The sequence below is a fragment of the Piliocolobus tephrosceles genome, chromosome 2 (genome assembly GCF_002776525.5).
Source record: "Piliocolobus tephrosceles isolate RC106 chromosome 2, ASM277652v3, whole genome shotgun sequence".
NCBI classification, from domain to species: Eukaryota; Metazoa; Chordata; class Mammalia; order Primates; family Cercopithecidae; genus Piliocolobus; species Piliocolobus tephrosceles.
Genome location: NC_045435.1, coordinates 64,407,680 through 64,417,692, shown reverse-complemented (window position 1 = coordinate 64,417,692; position 10,013 = coordinate 64,407,680). Strand labels below are relative to the sequence as shown.

Below are 10,013 nucleotides of genomic sequence, written 5' to 3'. Positions count from 1 at the left end.
TTCCTTCCTTCCTTCCTTCCTTCCTTCCTTCCTTCCTTCCTTCCTTCTTTCCTTCCTTCCCCCTCCCTCCCTCCTTCTCTCTCCTTTCTTTCCCAGGATGGAGTATAGTGGTGCAATCTCAGCTCACCACAACCTCTGCCTCTTGCCTTCAAGTGATTCTCCCACCTCAGCCTCCCGAGTAGCTGGGATTAGAGGCGTGTGCTACCATACCCAGCTAATTTTTGTATTTTTAGTAGAGATGGCATTTCACCATGTCAGCCAGGCTGATCTCAAACTCCTAACCTCAAGTGATCCACCCACCTCAGCCTCCCAAAGTGCTGGGATTACAAGCATGGGCCACTGTGCCTGGCCTCCAGTTTTGTCATTTCTTACATGTCTTAGGTCAGGTGCCTCTGGAAGCTGGCCCTGAGACAAGGCTTTGAATGTAAGTAGTTCACTGGGAGGTGATCCCAAGAGTCATTGTCTGGGCATGGAGAGTCTAACAGTGAGGGAAGGCAGCTGAAAAACGGTGTTTTTATTGATCAGCTTCCCACTATGGACAACTGAGGCTGCGTCCTACTGGACAGAACTTAAGAGACCGTGTAAAGCAGGACTCGGAGGGATCCCACCCAAAAGGCAAGGAAGCGTGTCCTTCAGTAGCTGAGGATTGCTCCTGGAAGCATTCACTCCCCAGTAGCTCTGGCCTGCCCCATGTGGGCATAGAGAGAAAACTTTCAGATGGAGAATTGCAGGTACCTGCAACAGGACAGTAGGATGTGGCAAGGACTGGGAGGGTGAAGACTGAGGGGATATGGATGAACCACCAATGGATCTGGTATTTAGCTATGTAGAGTAGGCAAGCAAGAACATTTTCTGTGTCTCTGTTTTCTCACATGTGAATTGTGGATGGCTAATAACATCTATTTTGTAGGCTGTTGTGAGGATTACAGGAAATAATGCTGTAAAACAAGTGTCTCCAACCCCAACTGCCCTGTCCCCCGCCCCTCCACTGCCCTGGTAGCAGTCTGTGGCCTTTTAGGAACCAGGTCACACAGCAGGAAGTGAGGAATGGAAGAGCCAGTGAAGCTTCATCTGTATTTACGGCTGCTCCCAATTGCTCACATTACTGCCTGAGCTCCGCCTCCTGTCAGATCAACTGCGGCATTAGATTCTCATAGGAGCACAAACCCTATTGTGAACTGCACATGCAAGGGATCTAGGTTGTTCACTCCTTATGAGAATCTAATGCCTGATGATCTGTCACTTTCTCCCATAACCCCAAGATGGAACCATCTGGTTGCAAGGAAAACAAGCTCAGAGATCTCACTGATTCTACATTATGGTGAGTTGTATAATTATTTCATTATATATTACAAGGTAACAATAATAGAAATAAAGTATGCAATAAATGTAATGTGCTTGAATCATCCCCAAACCATCCCCACACCCCCACTGGTGGAAAAATTTTCTTCCATGAAACAGTCCCTGGTGCCAAAGAGGTTGGGGACCGCTGCTGTGAAGCACACGTAGAGCGTGTTGGTGATCTATTACAGCTGACCCTCGAACAACATGGAGGCTCGGGGTACACAGTTGAAAATTTGTGCATAACTTTTGATTCCCCAAAATCTTAACTGCTAATAACCTACTGTTGACAAAAAGCCTTACTGATAACATAACCAGTCAATTAAGACGTATTTTGTATGCTCATATATTGGAGTATATAGGTGGCTCTATTCTTACAATAGAGTCAGCTGGAGAAAAGAAAATGTCATTAAAATCTTAAAGAAGAGAGAATATATTTACTATTCATTAATCATAAAGGTCTTCATCCTCATTGTTTTCAAGTTGAGTAGGTTGAGGAGGAGGGGGAAGAGGAGGAGTTGGTCTTGCTTTATCCGGGTGGCAGAGGCAGGAGACGTGGAGGAGCTGGAAGGGGAGGCAGGAGAGGCAGGCATGCTCAATGTAACTTTTATTGAAAAAAACCTGCATGTAAGTAAACCTGCACAGTTTAAACCCATGTCATACAAAGATCAACTGTACTGTGTAACAAACCACCCCAAAACTTAATGACTTGAAACCAGAGCAATCATTTATTGTACCTCACAGTTTGCATGGATAATTCAGACGGAGTACAGTTGGGGCGGCTTAGCTCTGCTCCACTATCTGGGGCTGCAGCCGGAAGACTTGGAAGCTAGGGGCTGGGATCATTTGAAGGCCTAATCAGGACTTGAGCATCCATTTCCAAGGTGACTCACACACATGGCTGGCAAGTTGGTGCTGGATGTTGGCCAAAGGCATCAGTTTCTCCCCACACAGGCCTTTCCTGAAGACTGCTTGAGTGCCCTCACAACATGGCGGCTGCCTTCCCCCAGAGCAAGCTATCCAAGAAGCAAAGGCAGATGCCTCAATGTCTTTTGTGGCATAGCCTCAGAAGTCACATACCATTCCTTCTGTAGTGTTCTTCTGGTCACACAGGTCAGCTCCTGTTCATTGTGAGAAGGGACCACCCAAAGGCATGAGTAGTAGAAGGTAAGGATGACAGAGGGCCATCTTGGAGGCTGGCCACCAAGTAAAGCGATAGATGCATAATAAGAACTTGATAATATGAGCTATTATTTTCATTCTAAGAACAAAAGAGGGCCCCTTGGTAAAGACTTCACTCTGGAGAGGCAAGAAACTGAGAGCCAAGTTTCCCACCTGGTGCTCACCCAGCTCCTCCCAGTCACTGCTCCCTGGGGGTAAACAGCTTATTCTCTGCTTGATGAAAGGTCTGCCTCTCTAACCTTCCCTGGAGCCAGGCAGGTGGTGCTTGGCTTTCAGCATGCATCTCAGCAGGCAAAGTAAACAGAGGGTGCAGAGATATCCATAATGCTGTAATTAAGCAGAGAAAGGTGCTAACTGCAAATCCGGAGCTCCAAATGTCCTCCAAGGGGTAGTTAGGGCTGTGTAGAATCTGTTAACTGGCAATAACTTTGAAAGGAGGGTTTGCCAGAGAGAAGCCAACGTCGACATAGATCACCTGCAGACAACCGTAGGCCGACTGTACATCCAAGATCATTTGTTTTAAACCGAAAGCTCTGAGCCAAAGAGTCCAGCCTGGGATTGAATTAATGATGAGCATGAATGAAGCTTGGCATTGCTTCCCTCACAGACAGGCAGGCAATCAATGAATTTTTCATGTCTTGCTCACGGTGCCATTTTCTCTGCCAGGTTCTCAGACCACCCTTGGTATGTGGGCTGTGAGGGGCAGGGTTGGCTGGTGAGGGGAATGACTTTACTCTCTGCTTGCTCCAGAGTCACCTACAGCAGACACTTTGAGAGTGTTTGCCCTGTTCACAACAATCTCCTCTTAACAACAACACCCCGTTAGTTCAGCAGGCATTTGGTGACATGTGATAACATGCGACCTCTCCTGTGGCTATAGGTGACTGCTTTGCCGTGGGCTCTTGACTCACATTGGGCCAAGCAGAGTCCCTTCCCTGGGGATGTGGAAGTGGAACCCAGTGAGAGAGTTGTTCCTGTGGCATGCCTGGATCTTCACCGTGTGTTCCTGATAGCTATGAGGGGGAATATTTTTCACCAAGAAGCCGAAGAGAATATTCTAGAGGGAGAGGGAAAGAATGAAGCAGAAACATCAAAGCAGACATAAGTGATGGAAAGATAATCTGGACTTTCTAAGTGCCAGTTCTGGTCCCTTCCTGAGAACCATGTGTGTTTCCACCCCTGAGTTCTCAGAGACATCTCTATATCCTTATAAATTTCCATCTTCTACTTAAACTATTAGGTTGGTGCAAATATAATTGCGGTTTCAGGTCATGAATTTTAAATCATTATAACCAGGCTCAAACACATCTTTGTTAATCAACATAGGAACCATTACAATCAGCATATTTTTGCCAAGGAGAAATAAACTTGTTTATTCCTGTAGCATAAAAATCTGTGTTTTGGGATTCAATGAACTCTTGGAAAGCATTTTCTGTTTCCTGCTGATTGTAGAAGCTGTTTCCCTGCAAAAAGTTGTCAAGATGCTTGAAGAAGTGGTAGTCGGTTGGCGAGAGGTCAGGTGAATATAACGGATGAGGCAAAACTTCATAACCCAATTAGTTCAACTTTTGAAGGGTGGTTTGTGCAATGTCCAGTTGGGGATTGTCGTGGAGAAGAATTGGGCCCTTTCTGTTGATCAATGCCAGCTGCAGGCACTGCAGTTTTCAGTGCATCCCATCAATTTGCAGAGCATACTTCTCAGATATTATGGTCTCACGGGATTCAGAAAGCTACAGTGGACCACACTGGCAGGAGACCACTAAACAGTGACCATGACCTTATTTTGGTGCAATTTGGCTTTGGGAAGTGCTTTGAATCTTCTTCTTGGTCTAACCATTGAGCTGGTCATCACCAGTTGTAGAAAATCCACTTTTCGTGGCACATCACAATCTGATCAAGAAATGATTCATTGTTGTTGCGTAGAATAAGAGAAGATGACATTTCAAAATGACGATTTTTTAAATTTTCACTCAGCCTATGATGCACCCACTTATTGAGCTTTTTCAACTTTCCACTTTGCTTCAAATGCTGAACAACCATAGAATGGTTGATGTTGAGTTTTTCGGCAACTTTCCGGGTAGTTGTAAGAGGATCAGCTTCGATGATTGCTCTCAGTTGGCCATTGTCAAGATCCAATGGTTGGGCACTACACTCCTCATCTTCAAGCTTCTTGTTTCCTTCACAAAACTTCTTGAACTACCACTGCACTGCATGTTCACTAGCAGATCCTGGAGCAAAGGCATTGTTGATGTTGCAAGTTGTCTCTGCTTCTTTGTGACCCACTTTGAACTCAAATAAGAAAATCACTCAAATTTGCTTGTGGTCTAACATCAATTCCACAGTCTAAAATAAACATAAAATAAATGGCAAGTGATAAGTCATTAGCAAAAAAACATAAAGCGAGAAATGCCCATTAAAATGATACATAACGTAACCACATTTATTTAAGAATGTATTCCAATATCAAATGGCAAGTGCCAACAGTGCAAAAACTGCAATTACTTTTGCACTCATCTAATAGGACAGATGTGGTTTTCTGTTACTTGTCTAATGGGCTCACAAGTTTGAGAAGTATTTTGTCCCATTCTCCCTCCTTCTGGGACCAGCTGAGCTTTAGGGTATGAGAACACAGCACCGGGAAGGAATGGCACAGGCCTCTGTTCTCAAGGGCTGAACTGGGACTGACAAGCCTGGTGCCTGGGCAGGCAGGTCAGGCCCCATGAATGAACCAAGCCTGGAGAGAGCGTCCCTCCTGCAGAGATACTCACTGCTACTCAGCGCTGTCCCATTCTTGGCATCAGGATATGTGAGATCACTGTGGCTGGATCTTTCTGATATTTCAATAGTACAAGGAAGTTTGGACTACTGTGTAAAACTTACTGATTTTAGAATGTTGCATACAATTTTTTTGAATGTTAAATACACTCTGAGAGCCAAACTGAATATATCTGTGGGCACTGTCCAGGCTGCAGTCCTCCAGTGGAGGGCTCTGCCAGGCCCATGGGGGGATGGAGCCAGATGTGTGTCTGGTGGAGGGATTCCGATGGCTTAGCTTTGGGATACTGATGGGGTGAGGGGTGGTGGCTTCCACTACAGCTGTGGTGGCCCCATGCGGCACCTGAGAAGGAGCTATTCCTGTGAGGATATACTGGGGAGGCTGGACATTAAACACTGTGGTCTTGAGAGCATCAACAAGGGTCCCCTGTGGCCAAAGCTGGGATGGGAAGAGAAGACCACTGGGAAGGACATTTATGTGGCCCACCCAGAAAAGAAGTCTCTGATAAGCGATGGAGAACCTGAAATTGATAGCAGGGTAATGAAACAGAAGGAATGATGCTCCACAGGATTTCCTGTTGTTATTAAAGACCAGCTCCCTCCCTGCTCCCTAAAGACTGGATGTGCCTGAAATTCTTATACAGAGAACAAAGGATGAGTCCTGGTGATGCCTGACAACAGACATCCAGCCAGCCAGGCAGGTGCGGGCTGGAGCCGGTTTTAAATTGATTAGAGGAAAATATAAAAATAGGACATTTCTTAACCTGAGAATTGTGGAACAAATTCACATTGGTTATACTCAACACCAGCAAACCCTAAAGGAGAGATTGCACTAGAGCTTTCCCAGGAAGGCTGTAACAGTCAGGGTTCCACCAGGAAAACAAATCTCACTCTAGGTGTTTAAAACAGAGGGAATTTAATCAAGGTCTTGGTCCCCAGATAGAAGAGACCGAGAAGGCCATCAGGGCTAGTGGGCAAGTGCAGGGAGCCTCCACCGTTCCTAGGATGGGAGCACAACACTGGCATCACCTAGCAGAAGCTGGAACCTTGGTGGGCCTGTTGGTGGGAGCTTGAGCCACGTGGGAAGGGAGGATGCAGCTGGCCTCAAAGATGTCCCCTGAGCTGAGAGAAGAGTGGAGTGCCCTGATTTATCCTTTCCACTCTCTAGTATCCCACCAGTGCCTCCAAATGACTGAGCTTCAGTGGAAACCAGCTAGAATGGGAGCCTGGAAAATAGTCTCCAGGCGTTGGCCTCCCTGAGCTGCAGAGCAGAGCAGGGGAAGGATGAGGAGTGGACCTGAACAAATCACGGGAGGATGGGCAGACACACCATAAAACATAAAGAATGGAGAACATTCTGGAAGTAGGAGCTCATGATGCTGGACTCCTATTTCTAGAGGTCTCTCCTACCCTGTAGCTATCCCCCACTCCTAGCCGGCATCTACAGGTTCTTAGCCAGAGATGGCCAGATTACCATGCTAGTAAAGAGAAGGAGGGGAAAGAACAGCTACTTATGGCCACTCCAGAACTGTCACTTGTATGACAGGAACTGTCTCAAGAGCTTTACACTGCTAATTTCATTTATTACTTTTTAAGTTTTTCAGAGACAGGGTCTCACTCTGTCACCCAGGCTGGAGTGCAGTGGTACAATTATGGCTTACTGCAGCCTCAACCTCCTGGGCTCAACTGATCATCTCGTCTCAGTCTCCCAAGTAGCTGGGATTATAGGTGTGTGCCACCATGCCCGGCTGATTCTTTTTTTTTTTTTTCTAGAGATAGGGTCTTGCTATGTTGCTCAGGCTGGTCTTGAACTCCTGGGCTCAATCGATTCTCCTGCCATGGCCTCCCAAAATGCTGGGGTTACAGGTGTGAGCCACTGCACCCAGCCATGCTTATCTTATTTGGAGTAAGGGTTAGTTTCTCCTTACTTCACAAACAGGCTAACTGAGGACTAAAATGGACAAGATGTAGGCATATACTTTTGGTTATCAAACCACAAAAGTTACTTACCAGGACATTGGGTTCCTTGGTTTTATATACAATTTGCTTTCTTTAGGACTTAATCTGGTCCCCAAATGCTTTTTATTTTGGCAGTCAGAATCCTGACCAATTCATCTAATATTACCACTTCATATTTGTGTCATGAAAAATTTGTATGACAGAGGACAAGCTTGTGAAGGTATCAGAGGTATAAGTATGGCTAAAGGGCTGATTGGAGTTTGTAAAACATGCCATCCTCTGGCTCTCCCTTACCACCTCTCCCCAGCCCCCATGCTCTCCCACAGAGCCTGAAATATTAGATGGATAGTGGTTGGCAGTTTTAATTACAGGATGTCTTTTATGGTTATCAGTCTTTCCAAGTTCTTAGAGTTGAAGAACACTGATGGTTGTTCATGTCATCGGTTGTGGTTGGAGTCCCTGGGGAACTGTGATGGATTGGTTTTGTGGTCTTTGCTTCAAATTCATCTCTGTAAACAGAGGTCTGGGTTAATTGCATATGGTGGAGCTGGATGTGGGATTGGGATTAATTCCAGCCAATCTCATTTCCAACCACTCCCGCGACACACATCCTCTCTCCTACTTGAGCCGACCTCCTGACTGTCGCTTCCAAACCCACCATGCCCATCCTTCTTTCCTGCATTTCTGTTGGCCATTCCTTCAGCTTAGGACACCCTTCCCATTTTTCTCTGGAAAGCTTATTCTTCAAGTCAGAATCCTTCATGGAGCTTTTCTCAAAGGAACTCCATGACACAATAGCACAAATTCTGCCAGTACTTGTGACATACAATCAGACTTATCCTTAAGAAGATATCTTTACTGATATATCAAATGCACAGTATTAGGCATTGAGGTGTCAAAGCGATGGAAACCATGGTCACTAATTGTTATGTGTTCACAATCTATTTGAGGAAACAGCACATTCATTTATTCATTCTGTAAGCACTTACTAAGAAGCTACAAAGTGTAGGTGCAGCACCAGACATTAAGAAATACCCATAAATATACATCAAGCAACAACATGAAAACATACAAATGCTAAGTAACAAATAAGTTAGAGTATTATCCAGCAGTACAGTACTGTTGTTTGAAATGAGACAGAGAGAAAAAAGAACTGGGACTGGAGCCTACCTCTTCCATTTGGAGCTGTGTGAACCTGGGTGAGACATTTAACTAAGACTACCATGCAGGCACATGGCCAGTTGTGTCCTGTCCTTTGTACTTGTACTAGAGGATGTGTGGGCTAGAAATCCATCTCCAGCTCTGCTCATCAAGCTGTGCTTTCTGGCTCTGGGGCCACATCAGCCCAGAGGAAGGGGTGCCTTTCGTAATTCTCCTGCTCATAGTGGGTGCCAATTTGAAAGTCACTCTCCAGGAACAGATATTTTCTTCTTATTCACAGAAGATACCACAGAACTAGCAGAACCCTCCACTTCACCTCTCTGAGCCTCAGTTTTGTTTACAAAATGGGGTTAATAATATCAACTCTAAAAGCTTGTTGGGAAGATTAAATGAGATAATACATGTGACTGACTATGAATCTTTAGTTGCAAAAGAATGAAGAAAGAAACCCAACTTAAACCGAAAAAAAAAGGTGTTTTGATGTATACTATTGGGAAGATCACAGAGGAAGACCCGAGATCTCAGGGACTAGAAGTAGGGCATGTGAGTCAGAATTTAGGAAACCAAAACCATTTCAGTCATTTCAAGTAGAAAATAATTGAAGAGAGGAATTGGGAGCTTCTACGATGAGTGGATGAACTAGAGGAGCAGAAGTCAGGGGCCACAGTTGGGCTATAGATTTCAAGGGCATTACCAAGGCCACATCTGGTTCAGCGATCAGAGAGCCTCAGTAACTGCTGCCCTTGGTGCTACCAACAAGGGCCATGCATTCCTGTGAAACTGGGGACTAGACTCAGAACACTGGATATATAATTAAATAATAGACACAAAAGTCCCGCTGGGAGGGCTCTAAAGACGGAAGAGCTTGTTATGGGCATATCCACATGCGAGTTCTAGCCTCTGGGAGGCCATAGAAGTTCTCCAGCCTACACGTGTGGAATGTCAGAGGTAGTCTTTCATGCGAGTCTCAAGGGTAAGGCTGTGAAATGGAGATTGCACCTGCACTTTCCCTCACATCTTGGAAGTCACCCAAAGCTTTCAGGGGTGCTACAGGCAGAGCCAGTGAATGATGATGGGGATAGCAGGATAAAGTATCAGTGCTGGCTGGCAGGAGGGCAGGAATTAGTAATATAGGGTGATGTTAAAAGCTGAGGCTGAACAGTCAGATGAATCTCGGTCAAGTTCCTATTTCACTGTATCCCAGCTCTTTAACCTTGAGGAGCTGTTTGAAGACCTCTCTGGGCCTTAGTGAACTCAGGATAAAATGGCAGCCACTAGGCTGTTGTGGGGCTGAAATGAGGTTGTGTTGGGGCAAATCTAGCAGGAAGTTTGTGTACCAGGGTGCCTGGCACACAATAAATACTCTCTGTATGTTAGTGGTGATTATGAGGTTTCTTATAGAATGCATACCCCTGCTTCAGGGTAATAGCAATGGCACAGTATTCACTAAGCCCTCACAGGAACCCCCAATAAGCGCAGCTCACCCACAGTGATGATATGGCCACAGCCTAGACTGGAGCATCTATTTGGGTGAACAGCAAAAGCTAATGGAGAGATGGAGAGAGAGAGAGAGAAACCAACCAACTCAGGCCATC

General features: G+C 45.5%; 1 long non-coding RNA gene across 3 annotated transcripts in view; it reads right to left on the bottom strand.

Annotated features, from left to right (window-relative positions):
* Window positions 1-1,880: 1,880 nt before the first annotated feature.
* Window positions 1,881-10,013, bottom strand: part of LOC111533110 — a 130,276-nt gene continuing 122,143 nt past the window's right edge. For 2 of the 3 annotated variants that reach the window (XR_002728752.2, XR_002728759.2), the window contains exon 8: window positions 1,882-4,866. This is a non-coding gene — a long non-coding RNA (uncharacterized LOC111533110). Of the gene's footprint in view, window positions 4,867-10,013 lie in introns of all 3 variants that reach the window. The other variant, XR_002728750.2, reaches the window with a different exon arrangement.